Source organism: Neoarius graeffei, chromosome 22 (genome assembly GCF_027579695.1).
Source record: "Neoarius graeffei isolate fNeoGra1 chromosome 22, fNeoGra1.pri, whole genome shotgun sequence".
Classification (NCBI taxonomy): Eukaryota; Metazoa; Chordata; class Actinopteri; order Siluriformes; family Ariidae; genus Neoarius; species Neoarius graeffei.
In genome coordinates this window covers 57532985-57552156 of record NC_083590.1, presented here as the reverse complement: position 1 = coordinate 57552156, position 19172 = coordinate 57532985, and the positions used below count along the sequence as shown (strand labels likewise).

At 42.5% G+C, this 19172-nt stretch overlaps 1 protein-coding gene across 10 annotated transcripts in view; it reads right to left on the bottom strand.

The window, feature by feature from the left end:
- Nucleotides 1-19172, bottom strand: part of LOC132870977 (zinc finger protein 345-like) — a 141729-nt gene that overhangs the window by 68138 nt on the left and 54419 nt on the right. Inside the window, exon 1 of one of the 10 annotated variants that reach the window (XM_060905032.1) lies at nucleotides 3310-3348. The exons of the other annotated variants lie outside the window; for them this stretch is intronic. The gene's annotated coding sequence lies outside the window, so the exon portion shown is untranslated. Of the gene's footprint in view, nucleotides 1-3309; nucleotides 3349-19172 lie in introns of those variants that run through there. 10 annotated transcript variants of the gene reach the window in all.

Genomic DNA, 19172 nt, shown 5'->3' with positions numbered 1-19172 from the left:
AGGACAGCACATCTCCCCTTCTTCCCTCTCTTCTCCCTCTGTTTCTTGTCCTCGCCCAATTCCCCCACCATGGAGGCAGGGGCCGGCTCCAGCCAGCCCGCCGCACCCGCGGTGCCCTACCGCTTCCTACTTCCTTGTCTGTGTCTTCCACCCCTCAGGTGAGTGATCTCCGGAACACCGGTGCACAGAGAGAGCCTGGGCCGGTATGCTGGAGCTGCGGGGAAACGGGGCACCTCCAGCATCAGTGCTCGGCGATGGAGGTGGGCATGATGGTCCAGATCCTCAACGCGCCAGGGAACACCCTCGATCGGGCCAGAGCGTATCGCATACCGGTGAGTATCCAAGGGGATACGTATCAGGCTTTGGTGGACTTCGGCTGTAATCAGACCTCAATCCACCAAAGCCTGGTGCAAGACGAGGTATTGGGAAGAGCATGATTGGTGAAGGGGTTGTGTGTGCACAGGGATGTTCACAACTACCCTTTAGTGTCAGTCCACATTCTATTTTGAGGGGAAAAATTTAGAGTAAAGGCGGCAGTTAACCCTCGCCTGACCCACTCGATAATTTTGGGGCCTGATTGGCCGGGATTTCAGGAATTAATGACGCATTTAGTGAAGAGTGGGGCCTGCCATAGTTCAGCGGGGGGAGGTCCCGGTGTCGCATTGGCGGGAGCAGCTGTCACAGAGACGTCTACGTCATCACCGCATCACAGCAAGAAGCTGCATGCTCCTCCATCTCTTGGGGATTCCCTCTCGGATTTCCCGTTAGAGCAGTCGTGAGACAAGACTCTGCGGTATGTGTTTGACCAAGTGAGAGTAATCGATGGTCAAACTCTCCAGCCAAACGTCACACCATCCTTCCCCTATTTTTCCGTTATTAAGGAGAGATTATACCGAGTGACGCAGGACACTCAGACTAAGGAACAAATAACACAGCTTTTAATCCCAAAGAGCCGCCGGGAATTTATATTCCAGGTGGCTCACTTTAATCCCATGGCCGGACACTTGGGGCAGGATAAGACACTAGCCCAAATAATGGCCCGGTTCTATTGGCCAGGGACTCGCGGCCATGTCCGTAGGTGGTGTACGGCGTGCCGCGAATGCCAGTTAGTAAATCCCGCGGTCATTCCAAAAGCGCCTTTGCACCCTCTGCCATTAATCGAGACCCCGTTTGAAAGAATTGGGATGGATCTCGTCGGGCCATTAGATCGGTCGACACGAGGATATCGCTTTGTTTTAGTTCTGGTGGACTATGCAAAGCGATATCCGGAAGCAGTGCCTCTTTGCAATATCAGCACGTAGTATTGCAGAAGCGCTCTTCCGCATCACCTCCCGAGTCGGAATCCCCAAAGAGATTCTGACTGATCAAGGCACTACGTTTATGTCACGCACACTGCGCCAACTGTATGGGTGACTGGGAATTAAGCCTATCCGCACCAGCGTTTATCACCCACAAATGGATGGCTTCATCGAATGGTTTAATCGCACCCTCAAAAACGTAATTAGAAAATTTGTAAGCGAAGACGCACGCAACTGGGATTAATGGTTTGAGCCCCTATTATTCACAGTGCGAGAGGTCCCACAAGCCTCCACAGGGTTCTCCCCGTTCGAATTATTATACGGGCATAAGCCGCATGGCATTCTGGATGTGCTACGGGAAGACTGGGAGGAGGGACCTTCGACGAGTAAAAACGAAATTCAATACGTTAATCGACCTGCGCGCCAAACTCCACACCCTCACGCACCTAACCCAGGAGAATTTGCAGCAGGCCAAAGAACGTCAAGTCCGTCTGTATGACGGGCACACGCCTTAGGGAATTCACACGGGGAGATAAAGTACTCATGTTGTTGCCCACGTTGAGCTCCAAATTGATCGCCAGGTGGCAAGGACCCTTTGAGGTCACACAGCGAGTCGGGGACGTCAACTATGAGGTGAGGCGAACAGATAGGGGTGGGGCATTACAGATATACCACCTCAATCTACTAAAACTTTGGAAAGAGGAGGTCCCCGTGGTGTTGGTGTCTGTGGTTCCGGAGAAGGTGGAGCTGGGGCCGGAGGTTCAAAAAAGAAAACTGACATCACCCACCGCTCTGGTCCCCTGTGGATACCACCTCTCCCCGACCCAGCTCACGGAGGTCGCCCAGTTGCAAACAGAATTTTCTGACGCGTTCTCACCGCTGCCCGGCCGCACCCACCTCACAGAACACCACATTGAGATGCCCCCGGGGGTAGTAGTGCGCAGCCACCCTTACAGACTGCCCAAACACAAAAAAAAAAAAAAAAGGTGGTTCGGGAAGAACTCGAGGCCATGCTCGAAATGGGTATCGTCGAAGAGTCCCACAGCGACTGAAGCAGCCCGGTGGTAGAATTGATAATTTTAGAGAGCAGTGATCTTTAGAAAGGTAAGCTTCAGAGACATTGTCTCTCATGTTGATATAAGATAAAGAATGTTTTTGTGACACATTCTATTCTGTAAGGTTATCTGAAGCATGTGTATATGCAAGATAGTAGAAAATATGCCCCTGACTGTGAAAGGAGATAAAAAAGGGAACATCTGATGTGTCAGTCATGTTAAGCTGTATAAAGAGTGCGCATGATATCAAAAGGGCGCTTCTCTGGGTGAAACGCTTTGTGATTTTCATTGTGGAGAAGCCAGCTCTCGCAAGAGTATAATAAACTCATTTCTGTCTGCTTTTTCCTAAGTCTCGAGGTGTTGAATTATTATGCTTTTCCACTGCAGTGCTCTCACACACCCATGACTGACTAGTGTAATTGACCGAGCAGGGAAGAGAGAGCATGCCAGCTCTCCCTCCCAGAGAGCCCAGACAATTTTGCTCTCTTAAGCGCCCAACCACAGATGACTGACATTATCACGATTCGAAAGTGGCAATATCTGGATGACAGGGAGGATGATGGGGACAACACTTTCCTGCTGTGCCACTCGGTATCCACAGAGCATGCATTTTACACTACTTCTGGTTAAATTGTGCATGATGAATAAAACTGCAACAGTATTTTGTGGTTTACTATACGGTCAGTTTCGCAATAACAAGATATGCAGTGGGCTGACTTCACATGTCACAAAGGAAGCCGACAGACTTCACCTTCTCTGCTTGGTCACTGTCACATGATGGAGAAGACCTACCTGGTTGGTGGAACAGGCCAAAATGAGTTCTCTGGGAGTGTGCTCTGGTTATTGTAGACTGCACTGTACAACAGCTTTCATCCCAGAAACACTGTTCGACTCAGAAATGTGTCACTAGATGATACAGGAAATAACCTCTATAACCTCTTAGACAAAAGTAACACCTTGCTGTCTGGTTGTTCCTGTAGGTGCAGGACTGAGTTCTTTGGTGTACTCCTTCATACCACACCAAAAGCTCATGTCCTGGGTTAATGGGTCGACAGCAACGATACAGAATTCCCCCTCGATACCAAAATGCCACAAGATTCTGTTCTTCTTCATTACGGGCACAATTCACATAACTAAAAGAGTGAGGCAACATTCCAGAAAAGGTAAAAATCAGATCAGTCTCACAGACTTGGAGAAAGCAAGGCAGAGATATCAGTGACATGAAGATAAAGTTCTTCCAACAAATGAGGAGCTGTAAAATCAAATCACTAAAATGACCCAACAACTGGTGCATTCCTCACCTCATCCAATTCACATGCATTTCTCTTTTGGCATCAATGTATTGTTGACACTGCATGCTCCTGTATGGACCCTTTTCACGTGACGTCACGACAAACGCGGCCGCCATTTTGGACATGTACTACCAGTAGTTTACCACAGCCAGCATTGAGGAACGGCAGCAAAGAAAGTGTTTATTTTCAGCAAGACTTCCATCATGACACTATGTTGTTGTGCACCTGGATGTAGTAACCATCAACAAACAAGGCAAGGGTTATCATTTTATCGGATCCCGACGGAGAAGATGGATAGTGGCCATTAACAGATTGGCAGCCCTTGGCATACCAGCACTTGTGTAGTGACCACTTTGTTGGAGGTAAGACGAATAAAATTAGCCAGAAAAGGCATTACATTGCTGTTAACATTCTGTGGCGGCGAGTGTGTAACCAAATAGGCTAAAATAACCCATTGTAACCTCTTTGTTCTTCTGTAGTAGCTATTAGCTAACGACATTAGCTAGCGTTGTGTTCCTTTGCTGTTGGTAGACTGTAGGACAGATCAGAGGCAGTGTCCTACAAACAGCGCTTAATTTGAGGGGGAGCAAGCCGGAGCGCGCTCCGGAACCTCGGGCGTTGGCTCCGGCAGCTATTTACACTGGATCCAGTGATCCGACACCTCTCTTGACTATGTAACAAAAAAAAAAAAAAAAACGATTGTCTTTAGGCTTGCCATCCTTCCACTTGCGAGTGGTAAGTGATCTGCGCTGGGATCACACACACAGCGGCTCAGTCCCGAATCGTGGCTCGTGCACTTCACTCGCGCGCTGTGTGAGCTGCGCAGGGCCGGAGTGCGCACCCTCCAGAGGGCACTCGCTGTTCAGGGCGGAGTGATTTGGAGCGCAGGATGCCTGCGGAGCCGAGCATATCCATGTATTGGTGTTGCTGTGTGCAGACGAATCGTGTATTGGTGTTGCTGTGTGCACACTAATCGCTTTTAAAAACGTTAATCTGATGATCCGCTGAGAGGAACATGTATTTGCCTCTTAAATCCAGGCCGTTCCCTGTAATCTCTAACAACGGTTGGAGAAAGTGATGGCAAATAGTGAGTGCACAAACCATAGAAGGTAAACTGTACACAGCGCCAGGGCAGTGTGATGGTATGTCTACTTTTAGATTGTGTTAGCTTATCAATGAACACACTCGTCACTCGACGAGTTTCATGTCTTTACGGCGGATACTTAAATGTGTGTTAGGTATTATTGTTGCAGTCTAAGCAGTCATTGTAGCAGCTAGATGAGCGAGAACCGAAAGGGTCTGTGCCATAAACCGTTATTTCTGTACGGCGTTGCTAATGTGTCGTTACTGTTATTTCTCCCTCTGCTCGCCCTGTAAATGCCCTACGTCGCTGGATAGCGGTGTTTTCTGCATCTCGCTCCTTTTTCTTGTATGTCCTCCGTTTGTCGCCTTCCTCGCATTCAAACCAATTCGAGCCGAAGTCTGCTACATGTCCAAAATGGTGGTCGCGTTTACGAAGGTCACGTGACTGAAAAGGGTCTATACCTGTAGAAAAATACCACATTTACATTTTTCTTCACTAAATCAATCTATTGCTTTAAATGAGGTATACAGAAACGAGAACAATGGCTCATGCCAATATTATATTAAGCCTCATGAAGGCTGAAGTAAAAGGTTCTCGACTGTATCTTAAGGTTCACAAAACAGCTGACAAGCTCCAAGATGAATTTAGTAACTGTAGAAAAATGCAGGCAAAGCTTTATCAGAATTTAGGCAAAGGAAAGGTTCGTCATGAAAGGCTTTATGTCCGAAATGGCAAAGCTGTGCTGTGAATCAGACCTCTCTGATAAATATCCATCCCTTGTTTTTTAGTCTCTAAACAGAAAGTTACAAAAATGTGCAACTTTAAAGTCAGTTCTGTCACTAAATGGGTTTTATATAAAATATCTTGGATTTGTACAAGTAATATTTATTTGCCATAAGTGTTTGGGAGCTAATGTTGGTTTAGTTCAGTGTAGCAGTGCTCATTTTTAATTTAAAGAATTTTAAATTTACTTTTAGTCTTAGTTGTGTACTGAAAATTGCAGTTACATTTTAATCTTTTTTTTTCCCCCCATCAAGATTTAATTAGTGGAACTCAATTTTAATTTTAGTCTAATTCTAGTTTAGTCATAATTTTCTCATATAGTTGCATGGTATTTGTAAAATGTGCCCTGTAGTTTTAAAGGAGAACTGAAGGCAAATTTATCATCAAAATTCTATTTCTCATTTTATAAAATGTAGGAATGTATTTCTGATAGCCATTTCGTCACTGCTATAGCAAGTTATGAGTGTTTTAAATATGCCATGTAATATATCAGTCCATATGTCAAAACAATGGCTGTAAACGAGATTCACAGAGACCTGTGCGAGACTTCATAGGACGGAAGTAAAACGTACAGCAGAAATCCAAGTGACCGGCTAGGGAGCATGCCTTGCGAGTAGACGTGTCTACCGGAGCTCCTGCAAAATCTTATTAAACTCATATTGTGAACCTTACAATAATTTAGACATACGGCCACCTCAGGCATAAAGTGTTCAATCGTATTTCTACAATGTCAAAGCTCTCTAAAGAGCTGAGAGAATGCCGATCGACGACGAGAAACACTGCTAACTCTACGGCTAACTCTGAAGCAGATGCTAATACTAAGAACATGGAGACGCTTACAAAAGCAGTTGGTGCAATACAAGCTTCAATCGACTCGTTTCGTGAGGAAAATCGTGCATCCATTGCCTCTCTACAAACAACTCTAAATGCACTTGGCCAGAGAATCGCGAGTGTGGAGAAGGGAGTGAATGAACTTGATAAAAGAATGGGCTGTGTCGAGCTAGCATAAGCCACCCTAGCTAAAGAGAACGGTGTGCTGAGAGACAAGGTAACGTACTTGGAAAATTACACAAGAAGACAGAACATTCGAATTGTAGGGATTAAAGAAAATGTGGAAGGGCCAAAGCCAACAGAGTTCATTACTAAACTTCTTCTGGAATTGTTGGGAGAAGACAACTTTCAACCGCAATTGTGCCTGGATAGAGCCCACAGGAGCTTAGCCCCCAAACCTGGGGAGGGTGACAGACCACGACCATTCATTGTAAAGCTACATCACTTCCAGACCAAAGAGCGGATACTGCGGCTTGCCCGAGAGAAAGGTACACTTATCTACAATGGATCGAGAGTCCATATTTTCCCCGACTTCAGCCCAGATGTCAGCAAGCGACGCGCCGTCTTCTCCGAACCCAAACAGATGCTTCACACAGCCAAGATCAAGTTCGCTATGTACTACCCGGCCACACTGCAGTTCAGCCACAACAATAAGAATACGAGGTTCACCGATCCCCGGGAGGCTCTTGCTTTCATCAGCAACAACATCGCTGGGTCTTCTCAATCTCCAGCTTCAGGTCTTCCCGAGGACAATTAAGGTGACGGGTCAAATGTAAGATTGATATGCTAGGCTACTCCTACCTAGCTTGACCAGGGGGAAAGGAAATATTTCGTTATATGTTATTACGTTCCATGAACCACGACCGGCCTTCATGCAACTGATTAAGACATTAAATGTTATGAGCATACGGTCAACGACTTTTTCCTCTCCACTGTAATCACTAGATTTGTACGATAGCGATTTAGTAGGCTTCATTGACAGATGTCAGACGGCGTTCGAGGTTCACAATGTCAAATGCTTGTTAAACAGCAGGAGGGACGCAAATGAGAGTTTGCGGAAATTCAACATGTTTAAGGGGGGGTTTGTCATTTTATGGCACTAGGGTTTTGTTCATTACATGTGCATTGTTACTATGCTTGTTTTCTGTATGTTTTTAATTTCTTTTGTGCATCCATTAATATCTTAAATCATTCAAAATGGATCAACATTGATATATTTCAAGTGTTTAGCCCTAATGGCACATGATACTTCCAATTCAATCTCAGGTAACAGGGATGTGAATATTAGAAGTTGGAATGTTAAGGGTCTCAATCATATGGTAAAAAGGAAAAAGGTTCTCTCACATCTACAACATCTTGGTGTGGGCATAGCAATGCTACAGGAAACTCATCTTCGAAATAGAGATCATCTTAGGATTCATAAAGATTGGGTTGGCCAGATGTTTCATTCAAAATTTGACAGTAAAAGTAGAGGAGCAGCCATCCTTATTCATAAAAATATTCAATTTAAATGTCACGAACACTATTTCTGATCCAAATGGTAGATATGTGATGGTGGTAGGAAAGCTATTTCAACTCCCTGTCATTAGTTAATATTTATGCCCCCAAAAGTGATGTGTTTTTTTTAAAAGGATGCTAAGCTCTATTCCTAACCTAGACACTCACCATCTTGTGTTATCTGGGGATTACAATCTGGTAATGGACCCAGATTGGTATCGTTCACCTCACTCTGTCTCTAGACCAGGGGTCTCAAACCTGATCCATAAAGGGCCATGTGGCTGCAGGTTTTCATTCCAGCCATGCAGCAGCACCCTGATTTGGCTTATTCAATCAACTGACACACCCACCCTTTAATCAAGGGTGGGTGTGGCTGCAAGTATTTGACTGTGTGAAGACAGTTCAGTTGATTGAATGAGCCAAGTCAGGTGTGCTGCTGCATGGCTGGAATGAAAACCTGCAGCCACAAGGCCCTTTATGGATCAGGTTTGAGACCCCTGCTCTAGACCAACTAAATCAGTAAAAGTAGTGCAAGCATTTATGGACATACATAAACTGATAGACCCATGGAGATTTAAAAATCCCACCAAGAGGGAGTATTCTTTTTTTCTCTAATGTACACAAATCTTTTTCCAGAATAGATTTTTTTAGTGGATCCTTTTCTCCTAAATGCCATTTCTGATTGTAAATATAATCCAATTATGATTTCCGATCATGCCCCTGTGAGTATGACTAGGGATGTTAACCGATGACCGTTTGACCGATGGTTGACCAAATCAACGTCAACCGGTTAATTTTTTTTTTTGGTTGTCGGTTAAAAAAAAAAAAAATCGTTTTGAAGCTGCTGATTTTGGAGCGGAGAACCTGGAATTCTGTGTTGTAAACGCTTGGGGCATGCCATGCGGTGTAAGGACGACAGCTGACAAATCAGAAACACCCATTCAGTCATGTCCCGCCCTCCCGCCCCAGTTGAAGACAGCTGCCACTCGGCGAAAGAAAAGTGTAGAGACAGGCTTTTTAGCTTACAAATTACTATTCTGTTATTTTTTTTTAAAATTATTATTAGAAGGCACATCGAGTTTAGTCCTGCCTTGGCCAGTGCATTCTGAAAGTGTGTTTCGGTCTGTAGCCAGCAATGCATGTTATTGCAGATCATATCTCTCCACACAAACTAAAGGCGCAGATGCCGACTTTTGGAGGGAAGAGGAGAGGATGAAATGACAGCGGTGTGTGGAGGGGGAGTGACAAACGCAGCTTGTGTGTCTGTGAGCCAAGTCAGTGACTGCTTCAGAGCAACTTCAATACCATGCAGTAATGGCGTGTTGATATTGGTAACGGCGTTATAACGATTGTAGCTAATTAATTAGATTACCCGGCGTTATAACAGCCTTTATTTTAACGCCGTTATTCCCATCACTGAATGCTATATACTTCTTCTAGCACTTGACTTTATTTTCAACGCCATCATGACCAACTGAAACTGTCTCTAAGCTGGAGCCATTTGTCCTCCGCTCCAACACAAACCCCTCGACATCAGTGCCGCGTTTGGCTAAATGTTTCGCGCTGTAGAAAAGGTAATGTGAGTGGAGGGCAGCGACTGGGACTGAATGTGCGGATGCTCACAGTTAGATTTAGAATAGATTCTAATAATTCCAATTCTAGAATTTTAAACTCATAGGTTAACCGACTTTAACCGGCTAATGAGGCTCGGTGGTCGGTCAAGATTTTTTTTTTAGTTTTCACCATCCCTAAGTATGACCATAAAACTCCCATCTCAAAGGCTAAGACGGACATGGCGACTTGATCCTCTGCTGCTTGCTGACGATGTTTTTGTGCAGTTTGTTTCAGAACAAATAGATATCTACTTGGATATAAACATGACTGATGACATTTCAGCATCGACTTTATGAGAGACACTTAAGGCACATCTTAGAGGACAGATCATTGCCCATAGTACATATACTAGGAAAGTCCACCAAAATAACATCACAGATCTGTCCTCTAGAATTAAAGCTTTGGATAGCCTTATATCTAGCTCTCCAACCCCCGATAGGATGAAAGCGAGAGTTAGCTTACAGACTGAAGCTGATCTTCTCTTAACTACTGAGGCAGAAAGGCTAATCTTTAAGTCCCGTAGTCGATTTTATGAAGAGGGTGATAAACCTTCCAAACTACTGACCAGTCAGCTTCGTCAAAAAGCAGCATCCCATGTCATTTCACAAATTAGATTACCTGATGGTGTATTAAGTGAGGATCGTCAAACCATCAACAAGAATTTTCAAGAGTTCTACTCCAAATTATATTCGTCAGATTTAGATCTAGATCAGCAACAATTTGGCACTTTTTTCTGTAACTTAAACATCCCCACTATTGACTGACACAGAAGAAAAATTAGAACAACCTATCACTATAGAAGAAATCATCACTGCAATAACGTCTCTACAAAGTGGTAAAACCCCTGGTCCTGACAGATTCCCCAACGAATTTTATAAAAAAATTTAAGGAACAATTGGCCCCACTTCTTTTAGTTTATAAAGAATCGGTAAAAAAAAAAAGTTCTCCCACCCACACTCCGTCAATCATCCATCACACTACTACTGGAAAAAAAAAAAAGGATCCACTTGATTGCGCATCATACAGACCCATCAGTTTAACAAACTGTGATGGTAAAAATATTTTCTAAAGTCATTGCACTTCGCCTTGAGTCAGTCCTTCCTTGCTTAAAGGATAGGGGACATGAAACATAAATGCACGCTATATCAGTTTCTTTCCATTAAAAATGACATAATTGCATCAACAAATAATAAATTATCTATTAAATTCAGCAAAATCGTTATATTCGTGATTATATGGCATTTCTGCTCGAGCTCCGATATGCATATTTTACAACCAGAAGAGCCGCTGTCACGTGATCATACATCACAAAAACTTTCGGGTACAGCACAAGCGGGTAGATGAATATGGAGAAGTGTGAATCGTGATGACGAATGCGACAAAATAGTTTTTGTGTCCTGGATGACAAGAAAATTGTTTCATTTTTAGAGTGTTTAACGTACATTGAACATCATGGTGTATTGCGACCTCCCAGTCAGTCAGACGCGCTGTCACTCCTGTTAGCAATGTAGCTTGGCTCAGCATGGCCAATGGTATTTTTTGGGGCTGTAGTTAGATGCGACCAAACTCTTCCACGTTTTTCCTGTTTACATAGGTTTATATGACCAGTGACATGAAACAAAGTTCAGTTACACAAATTGAAACGTGGCGATTTTCTATGCTATGGAAAGTCCGCACTATAATGACAGGCATACGAACACCTTCTGCGCACTTCGACAGCACATTGATACCTTCACTCGGAGTTGTACCATTATTTTTTAGACAGGGCGGACGGACCAGGGCATTCGCCCGCCTGGCCGTGCCCGACGAGGAGCGCTCTCGGCCGGCTTGGGAGGCAGACGGCAGCCCCTCCTGGAAGTGTGGTTTTACCATGGGCCTCATGCGGTAAGGATTAGTATTATAATTTTGGGTGTATCAATTATTATCATAATTCTGACTCGTTTCGCCATTTTGAATGTTTTCATCGTGGACTCTGGAAGCATTGTATCTCAATCAATCTCGAAAAACATCAGCAAAAAAAAAAACTAGCTTGCAACGGACTTTAGCTAGATCTATGATGAACTTTCAATGTATGATACAAAAATAATACTTCTTTCAACAGATCATGAGCCTTTGAGCAGAATTGTTTTTAACTTACCAGGATGTGTTATCGAGCCGACCGCTTTCAGTTTCATGGGGATTGAATGAACCCTCACTCTCAGAATCATCTGACCCGTCAGAGTAAAGACAAGATCCATGTTCATGTGAATTTCCAGCTATCGGTTCGAATTGATAGGGTCTAACTTCACATCTCTGTGAAACATCGGGAATGTCACTGTCGATGGTGTCCATTTCGGTAACCTGTTTACATTAGATACCCAAGCGCTGGCTCCTTGAAAAGTTTTTGTGACGTCACGGGTCACGTGACCGCTTAGCTAATTAACGAATCATTGTTTTATGCTGATGTATAAAAAAAGTTGAATAATGTGATGATTTTCACATTTTTGACACCCTGCAGTGATTTAGATGGCATTTCTTATGTCCTTTATACATAATTATACCCAGAAAAAAATCCATGTCCCATGTCCTTTAATATCTGAGGACCAGACTGGATTTATCCAGGATAGGCAGTCCTATTTTAACTTGAGGCGCCTGTTCAATATCATATATACTAAGCCCAATAAACCAACCCCAGAAGCCATTATATCACTCGATGCTGAAAAGGCATTTGATAGGGTCGAGTGGGATTATCTCTTCCATACACTGCGAAGATTTGGATTTGGCCGCAAGTTTATTAAATTGATAAAGTTGATATACACAGATACAACTGCATCAGTTTGCACCAATTCAATCTCTTCTGATTATTTTTCTCTTCACAGAGGTACCAAACAAGGTGACCCATTAAGTCCATTACTTTTTGTTTTAGCTATAGAGCCATTGTCAATAGCTTTAAGAAACAATGGTAACATAAAAGGTATAGAACATGGGAGCCTAACTCACACTGTCTCACTATATGCTGATGACCTATTATTGTACATCACCAACCCCATCACAGGCATACCTGAGGTCCTAACTGTCCTGGAAAACTTTGGAAAAATATCAGGCTACAAACTCAATTATAGTAAAAGCGAGTACTTTCCCATTAACAAAGGTGCTGAAACATATCCAAACCTACCATTTAAGCTCTCAATTCACTCCTTTACATATCTGGGGGTAAAGGTTACCAAATCATACCATCATCTTTTTAAGAATAATTTTGCTGCTCTTCTAGAACATACCAAAACAGACATCAAACGCTGGTCCACCCTACCGTTATCTCTCATCGGGAGAATAAACTCTGTAAAGATGAATGTAATACCTAAATATCTTTATTTATTTCAAGCTATACCTATTTTCATACTACTTTCATTTTAAGTTGTTCAATCAGGCTGTTTCCCCTTTTATTTGGCATAATAAATCAGTACGCATACGGAAAGAATTTTTGGAGAGACGAAAAACCTGTGGTGGACTCTCTTTACCAAATCTTCGTTCATATTATTGGGCTGCAAACCTGAATACTATCTCCCTATGGTTAAAGGACTGGAATGGCAGGTACCCAGCATGGCTTCAGATCAGGGCTCTACACTAACTTTTTTTTTTTCAGGAGCATACAGAAATAAATGGGGGCACAAGCACAAGTAGGTTTTCATTTTAAAGGTTTATTGCAGCGCAAACCTTAGACACACCAACACACAAAACGCAAAATTCAATTGAGAATGAATGAACAAACAAATGAATAACGAACAACTGAATGAATGAACAAACAGTAGCTAAACAGAGAGCAGAGCTAATAACATCATCAAGGACAGCTCCCACCCTGGCTCTGAGTTCTTTGACTTGCTGCCCTCAGGCAGGAGTTACAGGTGCATCAAAGCAAGGACCAACAGACTCAAAAACGTTTTTTTCCCCCCACAGGCCATAACCATCTTGAACAATTAGCCTTTTTCACATTACGTCACTTGCAGGGGAACTCGTATCTGTTTTCAGCCTTTTGAATGGAAGAAGAGGTATACGGCGGCAACATATGTTAACAAAACTGTGTCATTCACAGATAAGATTGATAATAATATTGTGCATTGTTGTTTATCATTACGTATTGTTAGCGACCATTCCAGTCACCTATCTGCCTTGTTTTGGAAAGGAAGTTTACTGACTTTCTATGGTTGCTACTTGTTAGCCAGCAGATTAGCATGCCGCCTCTTCTACCATTCAAAAGGCTGAAAACGGATGCGAGGTTCTTCTGCAAGTGACGTAATGTGAAAAAGGCTAATTACATGCACTGACTGATGCCACTTCTGGCAGGTGCAACAATGCACCAACAAGGACCTAAAAGGACAATATTCTCACACTTACCTGATACAGTGCAATACTTATTACAGTGCAACCTCACAGAGCAACTTTTTAGTTTTTATAGCTTTTGTATATTTTATATTTCTACACTTTTACATCCATACCCAATACAATACCAAATACAGTGCAATATCCTGAGTTTTGTAGCTGAACTGAGTTTCTATAACTGTAAGGTTTTATTTCTTTGTAAGGATAAATAATTGTAAGAATTTATTCTTAATAACTGTAAAGGATTTAGTCTGTAACCCTCTGTTTTGTTTAAAATGACCAAGAAGGCATTCTTCTGTCTCTGACATTCAAGTGACCTTCCTCCAGTGGAGAAGACATACACTTCTTTGCTAGACGAGACATAAACATGTCTTTGTTTAAAAATTGCCGTACGTAAATGCTGAGTTGCTGAATTGTTAAGAACATCACGTTGATATATGATTGATCCAAGGTTTCACTCACATACATACATATTGATGGAATTAAGATGCGATTTGCTGACCTAGCCACAAGACATACACACATTCACACACATTCACAGACACACCTGCATATCCACACAGAGAGACACACACACACAGACAGATATCAAACAGTGATGCCACTTCATCCATATAAAATCCCTGTATTCCCTCATTGTATTGGGGGACTTGTGAATAAAGATTGCAAACTCATGGGGTTCCTGTCTTTCTTTCGCGACTCACCCCCAGAGCTCTGGGCGGCACGGGGGGATTGATCTCGAGATGGTGAGGGCAAGAGGTGAAGAAACCTTTCAGTTACTAATGTGCAATTAACATCTGCAACTCAACACGCCCAGCTGTATATACATTTTGTTTTTCTGCTGTGTTGTGACATGCACCATTTGTATATACTGTATATTATTTGTTTTTCTGCTGTGTTGTATGTTCCCATCTAAATGTTTGCACTGGGGTGTGTGCTTTCCATCTCATTATATAATTTTCCTGCACCTTCTCCTGTCGTTCTAGCTTTCTTCACTACACTTTCTTCCTCGTCCATTCTTTTATTCTTGTTTCCACCATCATTGCTTTTAAAAAATGCCGTTATTCTCTGTAACTTATTCAAGCTACAGACCGAGAAGAATAAAAATGCTGAAATCTCATGTCCTGGTAAAACGCACTAGCATGGCAGAACAGCAAAAAAAAGTAACCTTTTCACTCTTCCCCCCCCCCCCCGGCTACCGTGGGAACCACCGCAGTGCAAGACAGAGGCAATGTACGCAACTACAGACAGGGAGCAAGGCACAGGCAGAACACACACACACACGTACACAACACTGAACACACACACTTAGAACAATACAGGCCGTTACTCGTTACACTGCCATGATGCTACAAGCCTGTGTCTCTCTGAGAGGGAGCAGCCCCTCCCTCCTGTGTGTGTGTGTGTGTGTGTGTGTGTGTGTGTGTGTGAGAGAGAGCGAGCAGCCCCTCCCTCCTGTGTGTGTGTGTGAGAGAGAGCGAGCAGCCCCTCCCTCCTGTGTGTGTGTGTGAGAGAGCGAGCAGCCCCTCCCCCACCCGTGCGCTGAGCACAGAGACACAGAGTGCCACACAGCAAGTGAAGGATTTCCTCAGAGCGCTCCCTCCAAACAACGGGGATTTACACGAAAACGGAAGGAGATATTCACAAAATTCTTTCACATTGAGCACTACAAGGCTCTGATGAACACAGTGATGTAATTTTCTTGTCTCTAGTGTAAAAAATATTAGGTAGGCTATCCAGCACTGGATTTACATACTTTGCAGTTTAACGTTTGATACATTTTAGAAATGTTAAACTCATCGCGTCTGTGCTCAGTGCGGTTTTTTTCGTCGTTCGCATGCTGAAAAATTCGCTCGCAAATGCGAGTGAAATGTGCGCACCGTAGAGCCCTGCTTCAGATTGAACAAGCCACAAGTCGTCCTTACTCACTTCCCGCTTTACTCTGCGCATCTTTGCCATCAGTTGTTAATAATGTGAGTGGAAATGTAATTGTTACCCAATCATTACGTATCTTGAAGCAATTTAAATAATGCTTGGTGCACAGAACATGTCCTTTTATTCGCCTATAGCGAATAATCACCTTTTCCTCCCATCTTTGTTAGACAGGGGCTTCCAGACCTGGCATGATAAAGGTATCCATAGCATTAGCGATTTGTATATTGATAATACTTTTGCAAGTTTTTTACAACTGTCCACAAAATATGAACTGACTAATACTCGTTTCTTTCGCTACTTACAAATCAGGGATTTTGTAAGCAAGAAATTTGCCAATTTTCCAAATACCCCTCCTTTGTCCTGTTTCGACCATCTTTAAAAGGTCAATCTGTTTAAGAAAGGTAGGGTGTCAATAATTTATTCTGCAATAATGGATACACTTAGTCCCTCTGTTTCCCATATCCGGGAACAATGGGGAAATGACATGGGGATCCCACTTTCAGATGAAGAATGGGATATGGCTTTGCTGAGGATCCATTCATCTTCTATCTGTTCAAGACATGCCTTGATCCAGTTTAAGGTCTTACATAGGCTACACTTTTCTAAAGTTAGACTAGCCAAAATATTTCCAGATATAAACACTACTTGTGACAGGTGCAAACAGGCCCCAGCCACCAACTACCATATGCTATGGTCTTGTCCAAAACTGTCATCTTTCTGGGATTCCTTTTTTGACACCATCTCTAAGGCATATAATTGTAATTTTCAGCCCTGTCCTAAAATTGGCATCTTTGGTGTTGCATCATGTACAGATGGGTCAAGTCTTCCAGCTGACCTTCAGAGGGTTATTGCCTTTTTTTCTTTGTTAGCTAGGCGTGCCATTCTCTTTAAATGGAAGGATTCAAATCCTCCAACAAATAATCAATGGATCAGAGATGCTATGTTAAATATAAAGCTGGAAAAGATTAGATGCACTCTGAATGGCTCTGTTAATAAGTTTTACAAAATGTGGGACCCTTTCATACAATATGTGAATTTGTTACCTGGCCTGGAACTGTGAGCGTATATCACTTGCTTATACTTATTGTATTTACTATCCGTCTTGCTGATATGTCAAATTATACAATGAAGCACCAATCTTTTTTTTCTTTTCTTTTTCTGTAGTTGATTTTTGTTTTGTGTGTGTGTTTTGTTGTTTTTTGTTTCTTCTTGTCTGTCCTGAGTAACATCTTTTGGTGTGGTCATCATTTTGTCCACAAAGCATTGTAAAATCTTGAATTGCATTGTGAATTTAATGACAAAAACACCATAAATGTGTTAAAAAAAAAAAAAAGAAATCCAAGTGACCAACATCTGCCAATGTTGTCAAAAGACATGTGCGCCCTCCTTCGAATGCTGACGTAATCAAGCCAGAAGTTTTCCCTGTGTCTGAAATCGCTCCCTACTCACTATAAAGGGCACTATACAGTGGGGATGCCATTTTGTAGTGCTGTCCGAAACCTTAGTGAGGATTATGTGGGAAATACACTCAGTATAATATGTATTTAATACAAATATACATGCATGTATTTATTATTTTGAAAACCCACCAGCCGCCTGACCTGGCACGTTTTAATTTCCATTAAAATTAATTTCCATCTTCACGCTTGGCAGAGTGTAGGAGGAAACATGAAGTCCATAAGACGAAAGCAGCAGGCACCTCATTAGCCATTACTGAACATTTGTGTCCAACATGCGGTCGATACTTTCGTGCTCGAATTGGCCTTAGTCATCTTCGGACACACAGAACCTAATCAAGTACTCCGATGTAATGGTCATCTTCGCATTGGCAATGGACGAACATCAATTGTGTGACAGTAATGGCGTAACTACCAGCACGACGGACTAGTCCTTATCCTGTCATCTTTCCAACTCTTCTCAGTTGGATCAAAGTCGTATGGAATGATCTCCATGTCATGTATGCGAGGGAGGTGGATGTATGTGCAGAAGTATACAGTTTGATAAAATGCAGAAAAAAATTATTTTATATATATATATATATATATATATATATATATATATATATATATATATATACATACATACACAGGGTTCTCACCAGGATTTTTTTTTAGCGTAATGGGTTATGGCGAGGGAGCGTAGCGACCGAGCGGGGGGATGGTGCGGAGATTTTGAAAAATCATGCCCAAAATTGGCCATATTTGACGTTCCTGGAGGGGATAAATTGCATTTTTTATGTTGTATATCCTTGATGGAAAATTGTTACATCTTTGGATCTTGGCAATGTGTTACCTACTGTTGTATTTCACTGAACTACAAAGGGTGTTGTCAAAAGATATGTAAACTCAGACACAACCAAAGAGATAATGAATGTTTTATTGTATTAAGAAATTAAGAAATGCCTGAGCACATAAAAATAAAAAAAAAACAAATTGCATTTTCATTCAGGCATAACATACACCCAGCCCCCTTAATAAATAATTAATATATAATCTACACCACGGGAGTAACTTTGATTGTAACCACTGTTAATTCTCTGATTTAAAGCCACAAGGGCGATCACGTTTGGCACATTGGAGCTGAATCCCATGACTAAAATCATATCATTAACCTCATTCTCACCTGTGAATTTCCAGCCTCTGCTCGTCTTCCTCCATCTCCTCCTCTATCTCCAACAGCGGGCTCTCCCCCACTAGGCCTACCTCCATCCTCTGCCCGTTTATCTGCTACCTCCTTTCCTCTGCCTCCTATGTCCTTTCCTTCATCTCCTCCAACCTCTCTTGTGCCTGTCTCCTTATAGAAATATAACGATGGATGGCATGCAGGCAGATTACCAGTGTGTTAATGTTAGCCACAGTGGGATCCAGTAAATTAGCGCTAATCATCCGATACGTGCGCCCTGTCATATTGCTAAACCTGCTTACAAAGTAGACGTTTTCATTCATCAAAGGGCTTTGGGTTAAGTTTTCAAGCGTGATGGAAAACCTGTAGAAGTGGTGCACTTACATTTCTAACTGTGAAGAAAGAGCGAATGTCTCTTTTTTTGCGAGGGGGTCCGTCATCCATTGTCATTCACCGAAGTCCAGCTCAAGAGAAAGTTATCGCCAGGATCTCTCTCTCTCTCTCTCTCTCTCTCTCGGAACTGATTTCCAGGCATGGGTTTCCTAACAAACGTAGGCTGATTTTGACACCTTGAAAACTGCTCAAGTGCGCAGGAAAAAAAAAAAACTTTTGGCGATGGTGATGAACAACTGAAAACAACCGTTACGCTATATTAAAAATTTAGCGTAGCGGGGGGAAATTACCGTTGCGGTCTGAAATTTTAGCGTAGCGGGCCGCAACCATATAAAGCGCTGGCGAGAACCCTGATATATATATATATATATATATATATATATATATATATATATATATATATATATATATA